We start from the raw sequence: 10,325 nt of genomic DNA on the forward strand, positions 1-10,325 counted from the left end.
TGGGTTCCCTCCCCCTTCCTTTATAAACTGAGTGTCTGGAATTAGTAAAATTGAGCCTAGATCAGAACTTGTTGTCCTGGCTCCATTCTTTTCTTCCGCCCCGTCTAGTTTCCTCTCTTTTCAGCCTGAACTGCCTTTCTCAGTGAACCGTTCGTGTTGTGGACTGCGGGCGGGCCGCAACAGTGATGCCTAACTGAGGAGATAGTTTAGTGGATGAAGTGCTTAAATTTGACTCTTCAGAAACCATACAAAACTGGACACATTACCTTGTGTCTGTATTCCCAGCACTCCTAAAGCAAGATGTTAGGAAGAGACAGAAAACCATAGAAGCTTATAGGTCAGCAAGCTTAGTTTATGCAGTGACAGAGAGCAAAATAGAGACCATGTCTCATGTAAGATAGAAAGAAGGATATATAACTCAGTTTGTCCTCTGACACATATACACATTATCCCCTCCCCACACACAAAGAAAAAGAAAAAAACCCGACTGCTCTTCTGAAGGTCCAGAGTTCAAATCCCAGCAACCACATGGTGGCTCACAACCATCTGTAACGAAATCTGACTCTCTCTTCTGGAGTGTCTGAAGACAGCTACAGTGTACTTACATATAATAAATAAATAAATTAAAAAAAATAAGCCCTTTAAAAAAAAAAGAAAAAGAAAAAAAATGATGCCATGAAGAAATGACAGATGTAAAGAAAGAAATATGTTTGAACTGACTTAATATTATTGTTGTTGTTATTATTTTGTCCTCTATTTTCAGGAATGGAACCATGGCATCTCAGCAAAATGCAAATTGTTTTGTATTTTAAGTAACAGATATTAAATAAGATAATTAAGTGAATGGAAACATTTTAATTTATTTATTTACTTCCCAAATGTTGCCCTCTCCCAGTACCCCTTCCCAAGTTCCTCCCTCATTTCCCATCCCCTTCACCTCTTGAGCCCCCCACTCTGGTGCTTCAAGTCTCTGCAGGATTAGTTGCATCATTTTTCACTGTGGCGAGACATGGCAGCCCTCTGTTACATATGGTGGTAGGGAGAATTTGGGCCAGCCAATGTATGCTTTTTGGTTCGTGCCTTAGTCTCTGGGAGCTCCCAGGGGTCTAGGTTAGTTGACATTATTGGTCTTCCATAAAGGTGTGGCTGCCATCTCTTTGGGGGCCTTCAATCCTTCCCCTACCCTTTTCATAGGGGACCTCAATGTCTGTATAATGTTTTGGGGTATCTGTGTCTTTTTGAGTCAGTTGCTGGGTAAAATCTCTCAGAGGGCTGCAATGCTAGGCCCCTGTCGCCAAGCACAACACAGCATCATTAATAGTGTGAGGGACTGGTGTATGCCCATGGGAAGGGTCTCAAAATGGGCTGGTCACTAGTCAGCCATTCTTACAGCCTCTGATATAACTTTGTTCCTGCATTTCTTTTGAATAGGACCAATTTGGGGTCAAAAGTTTTATAGGTAGATTGGTGACCCCAAACCTCCACTGGGAGACCAGGACAGCAATGATACACACCATGTACCCAAAAAAGATAAGCAAGACTGAAGTACCAAGTAAAGATGCTTGAATCCCACTTAGAAGGGGGAACAAAATAGTCATGGAAAGCAGAAGAAGGGAGGGACTTCGAAGGGTAAAAGGAGGGCTAGGGCAATAAGTAAGGAACAATCAGTCAAATGCATATTATTTTATATTTTAAGTAACAGATATTAGATAATAGAAAGGCAACATTCACATGGAAACTGAACAACACTCTACTCAATGATACCTTGGTCAAGGGAGAAATAAATAAAGAAATTAAAGACTTTTTAGAGATTAATGAAAATGAAGCCACAACATACCCAAACTTATGAGACACAATGAAATCAGTCCTATGAGGAAAACTCATAGTCCTGAGCGCCTCCAAAAAGAAACTAGAGAGGGCATACACTAGCAGCCTGACAGCACACCTAGAAGCTCTAGAACTAGAGGAAGCAAATGTATCCTAGAGGAGTAGACTGTAGGAAATAATCAAACTCGGGGATGAAATCAACCAAGTAGAAACAAAAAGAACTATTCAAAGAATCAACCAAACCAGGAGATGGTTCTTTGAGAAAATCAACAAGATAGATAAACCCTTAGCCAGACTAACTGTAGGGCACAGGGACAGTATCCTAATTAACAAAATCAGAAATGAAAAAGGAAACATAACAACAGAACCTGAGGAAATCCAAAATACCATCAGATCCTTCTACAAAAGGCTATACTCAACAAAACTGGAAAACCTGGATGAAATGGAGAAGTTCCTAGACAGATACCAGGTACCAAAGTTAAATCGGGATCAAAGTAAAGAGTTTAATAGTCCCATTTCCCCTAAAGAAATAGAAGCAGCCATTAATAGTCTCCCAACCCCCCACCAAAACAAACAAACAAACAAACAAAAAAACAGGACCAGATGGGTTTAGTGCAGAGTTTTATCAGACCTTCAAATAAGACCTAATTCCAACTCTCTTCAAACTATTCCTCAAAATAGAAACAAAAGGTACTCGACATAATTCATTCTATGAAGCCACAATTACTCTGATAACTAAGCCACACAAAGATTCAACAAAGAAAGAGAACTTCAAATCAATTTCCCTTCTGAACATCGATGAAAAAATACTCAATAAAATCCTCGGAAACTGAATCCAAGAACACATCAAAACGATCATCCATCATGACCAAGTAGGTTTCATTGCAGGAATTCAGGGATGATTTAATATACGGAAATCCATCAACGTAATCAACTATATAAACAAATTCAAAGACAAAAACAACATGATCATCTCTTTAGATGCTGAGAAAGCATTTGACAAAAATCAAACACCCATTCATGATAAAATTCATGGAAAGATCAGGAATACAAGAACCATACCTAAACATAATAAAGGCATTATACAGCAAACCAATAGCCAACATCAAACTAAATGGAGAGAAATTTGAAGCAATCCCACTAAAATCAGGGACTAGATTTATCTATCAGGGACTATACCTTTTCAATATAATACTTGAAGTCCTAACCAGAGCAATTGGACAACAAAAAGAGATCAAAGGGATACAAATTGGAAAGGAAAAAGTCAAAATATCACTATTTGCAGATGATATGATAGTATATATAAGTAACCCTAAAAATTCCACCAGAGAACTCCTAAACCTGATAAACAGTTTCAGTGCATTAGCTAGACAAAAAGTTAACTCAAACAATCAGTGGCCTTTCTCTACACAAAGGATAAACAGGCTGAGGAAGAAATTAGGGACACGACACCCTTCACAATAGTCACAAAAAATATAAAATACCTTAGTGAGACTGTAACTAAGGAAGTGTAGGATCTGTATGACAAGAACTTTAAGTCTCTGAAGAAAGAAATCAAAGAATATCTCAGAAGATGGAAAGATCGCCCATGCTCATGGATTGGCAGGATTAATATAGTAAAAATTGCTATCTTGCCGAAAGCAATCTACAGATTCAATGCAATCCTCATCAAAATTCCAAATCAATTCTTCACTGATTTAGAAAGGGCACTTTTCAAATTCATCTGGAATAATAAAAAACCTAGGAAAGCAAAAACTATTCTCATCAATAGAAGAACCTCTGTTGGAATCACCATGCCTGACCTCAAGCTGTACTACAGAGCAATTGCAATAAAAACTGCATGGTACTGGGGCAGCAAAGGATAGGTAGATCAAATGGAATAGAATTGAAGACCCAGAAATGAACCCACACACCCATGGTCAGTTGATCTTTGACAAGGGAGCTAAAACCATCCAGTCAAAAAAAGACAGCATTTTTCAACAAACTGTGCTGGCACAACTGGCAGTTATCATGTAGAAGAATGCAAATTGATCCATTCTTATCTGCTTGTACAAAGCTCAAGTCTAGGTGGATCAAACACCTCTACATAAACGCAGAGACACTGAAATCTATAGAGGAGAATGTGGGGAAAAGCCTCTAAGATATGGCCACAGGGGAAAAATTGCTGAACACAACAGCAATGGCTTATTTTGTAAGTTTTATAAAATGTTGAAACTATCTCTGTTATGAAAAGTTATGACTATATTGATCACCCCCAAATATACTCCCTTCCCCCTTTCTAAGATAATTAATGCCATTGCCCTCTATTAGAACTTTTTCATTCAGTTTATATTAGTTAATAATATTAATCATTGATTTACATTTTATCTGTACTTACTCATTTGCATTACATTGCATTTGCATACATATGACAATTTTTTACAAATTTAAGCATACTTTTATGATGAAAATAGACAATTCCCACTATAGGCACTCACCTTTGTTTGTTATTTTTTAATCACATTTAGACTGGTTAATAAAGAGTATCATGTTTGGTTTTGTGTAGCTTTACTGTGCTTATTTGTGCCTGGGATTTGTTTCAGAGGATTAACAAAATTGAGAGAATTTATTATTATTATTATTATTATTATTATTATTATCATTGTTATTATTTGATTGTTTGCTGGTTGTGGAGGGAGAAGGGGAAGAGAAGGCAATCAGGCAAGAGGGAAGGAGTAACAGAAGGAGAAGGGGTGATGATATTGTTTAAAGGTTTTTTCAGATATTCTTATTTGGGATTTCAGTATTTATATTTAAATATACCTTGATTGACACAGTATCCTTTTGTTTATTTGTTAGGCTTGCTGAGGTGAGGTCTCGCTTGATGTGTACCACATACTGGTATAGAACTAGCTAAGTAGTCCAGCTTGGCCTTGAACTCCTGGAGATTCACCTATCTCTGTCTCTAGAGTGCTGAGATTAAGATATATGAAACCATTCCTGGCCTGATACAGCATCTTTAAGGCAGAAACCATCTTGTTTATGTGGAGAGTTGGGCAAAGCATTGACTATTTTTACTTCTTCCTAGATAAATATCCACAATTAAAATTTTCAAAAGCACAAAGAGCAAAGATCTAATAACTGAAAAGAGTGTATTCAAAGTACCTTCACCATTTACTGTTTGCCTCTGTGTTTTGTCTTCACTAACTGGAGCAAAAGAGTAAATTTCTTTATAGCTTTAGAAACACTTTGAGCTTTTTTTTTTTTTTTCCAAATTGGAAACTGTCTCTGTGTATACTGTTCAAAAAACTTTAAGGGTAAAAGTTCTGCTTCTGTTAGTCAAGAGGAGACCCAAGCATATGAACGTTATAGCAAGCTTTAAAATGATATTTGTGATAGTTTTTTGAAGATCACATTTTCTTTAGAAAACATGGATACATTTAGTCTGTTGGAAGTAATATTTTGTTCAATCCTAGGCATATACCCAGAAGATGCTCCAACAGGAAATAAGGACACATGCTACACTATGTTCATAGCAGTCATATTTATAATAGTCAGAAGCTGGAAAGCACCCAGATGTCCTTCAACAGAGGAATGGATACAGAAAATATGGTACATTTACACAATGGAATATTATTCAGCTATTAAAAACAATGAATATATGAAATTCTTAGGCAAATGCATGGATCTGGAAGCTATCATCCTGAGTGAGGTAAACAAATCACAAAAGAACTCACATGATATGCACTCACTGATAAGTAGATATTAGGCAGAATGTGAAATACCTATGGACCACAGGAAGCCTAAGATGAATGGAGACCAAGTAGATTTTTCAGTTTTTCTTAGAAGGGAGAACAATATAATCAAGGGAATTGGAAGATGTGAGGGACTTGGGAGAAAAAGAAGAGGGAGTGGGGAAAAAGAGGGGCAAAATTAAGTATAGGAAGAGATTGATGAGATATACAGAGGGTCAGGAAATTGAACAGAGTTGTGTAGCAATGGGGAATGGGGAACGGGAGTCTCAACCTGAAAGTCCCAGATGCCAGGAAAGCAAGAGCCTCCCAGGACCACATGGGGATGATATTTGTTGAAATACCCTACAAATGGGAGGAAGAACTTGTTGAGGCCATATCCAGAAGCTAGGCATGACCCCAGAGTTGACAGATGGGCCATACACACATCTCCAAAATTTTCACCCAGAATTGCTCCTGTCTAAAGGAAATACAGGGCCAAAGAGTGGAATAGAGATTGAAGGAAAGCCATTCAGAGACTGTCCCATCTTGGGATTCAGCACACATGGAGACACCAGAACCAGATACTATTGCAGATGCCAAAAATTGATTGCTGACAGGATCCTGATACAACTATCTCCCGAGAGGCTCTGCCAGATGTGGATGCTTGCAGCCAACCATCAGACAGCATAGGGGACCCCAAAGGAGGAGTTAGGGGAAGGACTGAAGAAGCTGAAGGGGCCTTATCTGGCATCAGTGGGAAGGGAGGCCCTTGTTACTGTGAAGGCTTGATGCCCCAGTATAGAGGAATGCTAGGGCAGTGAGGCAAAAGTGAGTGGGTGGGTGGGTGAGCATCCTTATAGAAGTAGCATAGGGGATATGAAATAAGGGGTTTGCAGAGGGAAAACCAGAAAAGGGGATACCATTTGAAATGTAAACAACTATAATATCCAAATGGAGGAGCTAGAGAAAGTACCCAAGGAGCTGAAGTTGTCTGCAACCCTATAGGTAGAACAACAATATGAACTAACCAGTACCCCCAGAGCTCGTGTCTCTAGCTGCCTATGTAGCAGAAGATGGCCTAGTCAGCAATCATTAGGAAGAGAGGCCCATTGGTCTTGCAATCTTTATATTCCCCAGTACAGGGAAATGCCAGGGCCAAGAAGTGGGAGTAGGTGGGTAGGGGAGCTGGGTGGGGGGAGGGTATATGGAACTTTCAAGATAGCATTTGAAATGTAAATAAAGAAAATATCTAATAAAAAGTTAAAAAAAATTAAAAAGGAAAATAAAAAGGAAAATTGTTTAATCAATCAGTAATTATTTTTTCATATTGGTTATCTTGATAGCTATTGGTGAATAAATTTACCTTTTAATTCAGAAGAAGCATTGCAGAATGACTGTTTCCTTTCAAGGGAGATAGCCTCCATTTTATGAGCTGATTGTTCCATTATATTCTTCCTCAGCTTAGTTGTGACTACTGATTTATATCAAAGCTTTGCTGACAATTCATATTTTCAATCTGTTCTTTAGACTAAGTTGAAATGTCAGGTAGTTTGGTTTAGATTACTCTCTACAAAGCATAGAAAATGAATTTTATTTAGCCTGAAAAGGGTTACAAATTACTATTACCCCAGGACATTTGAAGAATGCAGCTTTCGTTTGAAATTCACAAATTAAACACAGGACACATTTGAAACCTTTAATGGAAATGCTAACAATTCATTTTATTTGGTGTATATGGATATTTAATTGAGGTGCTAATTACTTTAAAATTTTAGAACTGTCCTCAAATAGATTTATCTATATTCTGAAAATTAATATTGAGGTGTTTTGAAGACACCTTTTTTTTTCGTTAGAATATTCAATGGCTTCTTAAACCCAAGTTCTTTGAATAACACAAAACATCCAGTCTGATGCAGTAAAGTCTATACTCAAGTAGCAAAATATCTCCATATTAAATATAATTAAGCTCTTTCCAGCCAGCACCGAGTGATGGGCATCTCTCAGAACAATTGGCACAAGCGCTGCAAGACCGGGGGTAAGCGAAAACCCTACCACAAGAAGCAGAAGCATGAGCTGGGATGGCCCACTGCCAACATGAAGATTGGCCCTCGCCGCATACACACAGTCCGAGTTCGAGGAGGAAATAAAGAAGTACCGTGCTCTGAGATTGGATGTGGGGAACTTTTCCTGGGGTGTTGTACTCGCAAAACAAGGATCATTGATGTTGTCTACAATGCATCCAACAATGAGCTTGTCTGCACCAAGCCCCTAGTGTAGAACTGCATCGTGCTTATTGATAGCACGCCCTGGTATGAGTCCCACTATGCACTGCCCCTGGGCCGCAAGAAGGGGGCCAAGCTGACTCCTGAGGAGGAAGAGATTTTAAACAAAAAACGATCAAAGAAAATTCAAAAGAAATATGACGAAAGGAAAAAGAATGCCAAAATCATCAGTCTCCTGGAGGAACAGTTCCAGCAGGGCAAGCTTCTAGCCTGTATTGCCTCAAGACCAGGCCAGTGTGGCAGAGCAGAAGGCTATGTGCTTGAAGGCAAGGAGCTGGAGTTCTATCTGCAGAAGATCAAAGCCCGGAAAGGCAAATGAGCCTCATGCATAATGTAATAAATTGCAATAAAATATAAGAAAGCCTTTAATACATGATACTTACAAAAACACAAATTTTCTGAGGATAAATAATCTCTGGGGTAAGGATGTAACTCAGGGTTGCAGTATTTGCCTAATGGCTTACAGGCCAGTCGTTTGCTATCCAACACTGCAAAGAAAACAAATTTAATATGAAACAAAAGAAAAAAGTAAAAACGGGCTTCAATATTTCAAATGCACTCTCATTGTAGATTAATATATGCATTCCTTAAAATTAAATACATGTCATTCCTTTTATCAATTCAATGCAATTTTAATATGATGAAATTGTGTTTGAAATAAATTTAGCCAAACTATTAATAAATTTTGGGTTTGTTAGGTCTTACCAAAGGTTGTATGTCAAGTATTTAGAATAAATTTCTAGAATGTATATTTTAGTGCAGAAGTAGCAAGAAATATGTAAAATACAGAGAACAAAACATAAAATATTCTATGTTACTTTGCAAAAATAGTTTATGTTCACATTTTAGCATGCTAACTTCTACTAAAAAGATAGTATTGCAGAATATATTTACAAATTCTTATAATATTCCAAATATCACAAAGCTGTTATATGCATGAATACAAGCATATGCACAAAGTTTAAAAATGTATTTTTCACATTGTCTTATATACTGTTCCATTACTATGAACTGACACCTTGATCAAGGCAACTTGTAAACAGAGGAACAATTGAAATATTGCTTAGAGTTTCAGAGAGTTAGTCAATGATCAGTCATGGTTTTATCTTAATATGTATGTGTTCAATTATTTTTTTTTCATAAGAAGACAGTAGGCATATGGATTAAGGACCATGCTGACAATATCAGTTCAATTTAATTACTATTTTGAATATTCTATCTCTAAATACAGTAGGATCTGTATTACAGGAAATTATATCTGTTTGGTTTCAGAAACACAAGACAAGAAGCTCTTCCCTATGCAATCCAGACATTCATTCATTCATTCATTCTCTCTCTCTCTCTCTCTCTCTCTCATTCTCTTTCTCTCTCTCATTCTCTCTCTCTCATTCTCTCTCCCTCCCTCCCTCACCCTCCCTCCCCTCCCTCCCTCCCTCCTACCTTCCCTCCACCTCTCTCTCCTTCTCCCTTCCTCCTTCTCTCTTTCTCTGTCTCTCTGTGCATGTGATCTTTCTTTCTTTCTTTCTTCCTTCTTTTCTTTGTTTCTTTGTTTCTTTCTTTCATTCTTTTTTCTTTCTTTCTTTCTTTCTTTCTTTCTTTCTTTCTTTCTTTCTCTTCTTCTCTTCTTCTCTTCTTCCTTCCTTCCTATAGTGTCTTCCCTGACCCCCATTCCTGGGGTTAGTGAACATGCCCAAGAGCAGCTTCCCAATATAACTGCATTTAATATAATATAATTTCTCTTGACTAGGCTCATTTATCTGAAGTGAATAACTTATCAATATCCTCCATATATGAATTTGGATAAAATACAATTATATACATATTATCTAGAAATAGTATATTGTTATATTTCTATGCCACTAGAGAATGTGTTTTTCATACAATAATGTGTATGCCAATGTATAATTCTTATATCACATTTTTATAAATATAAATAAATAAGTCTATTTTCTTGGAAAAATCCAACAATATAAAATGAACAATGAAAAGTGAAGGTGTTACTATAATCCTCCAAATTTATTTCCTCATTACACTCTAAAAAGAACATCAATACATAGATCAGTCAGAAATAAGTGGAAAACCTCATGATAACTTTGAAATCACTCAAATATTATTTCGTTTTGTTTATAATCTTGACCTGCCATCTAATTTGTCTTTATTTTACTTACTTGCTTAATTAATTAATTAATTAATTAATTGTAACTGGCACTTTTATTTCCTATGATGGAGGGAGGAGAAGAAGGCCAAACCTAAGCTGTGTGAATACTTGTTGCAGGTTTAGCCTAGAGCATTTCCTTCTCTGTTCTAACTATCCCTAGACCTAGGCCTAGATGCTTCTAGTCTCCATACTATTTCAGTCTTGATTCTCTCAACTTGTGACTCAATTGCTTTACTTGGCCTCATACTAACATTGGTAATATCTTATAATATGGCCCCTTCTCATAATCTGCCTCCTTCTGTCTTTACCTATGTTTAGCTTGTCCTTTCTGCAATATGTTTTGTA

At 37.2% G+C, this 10,325-nt stretch overlaps 1 pseudogene; it reads left to right on the forward strand.

The window, feature by feature from the left end:
• Positions 1-7,529: 7,529 nt before the first annotated feature.
• LOC110287901 lies at positions 7,530-8,141 on the forward strand (annotated as a pseudogene).
• Positions 8,142-10,325: the final 2,184 nt, after the last annotated feature.

The sequence above is a fragment of the Mus caroli genome, unplaced genomic scaffold, assembly GCF_900094665.2.
Source record: "Mus caroli unplaced genomic scaffold, CAROLI_EIJ_v1.1 scaffold_12749_1, whole genome shotgun sequence".
In the NCBI taxonomy this organism is placed as follows: domain Eukaryota; kingdom Metazoa; phylum Chordata; class Mammalia; order Rodentia; family Muridae; genus Mus; species Mus caroli.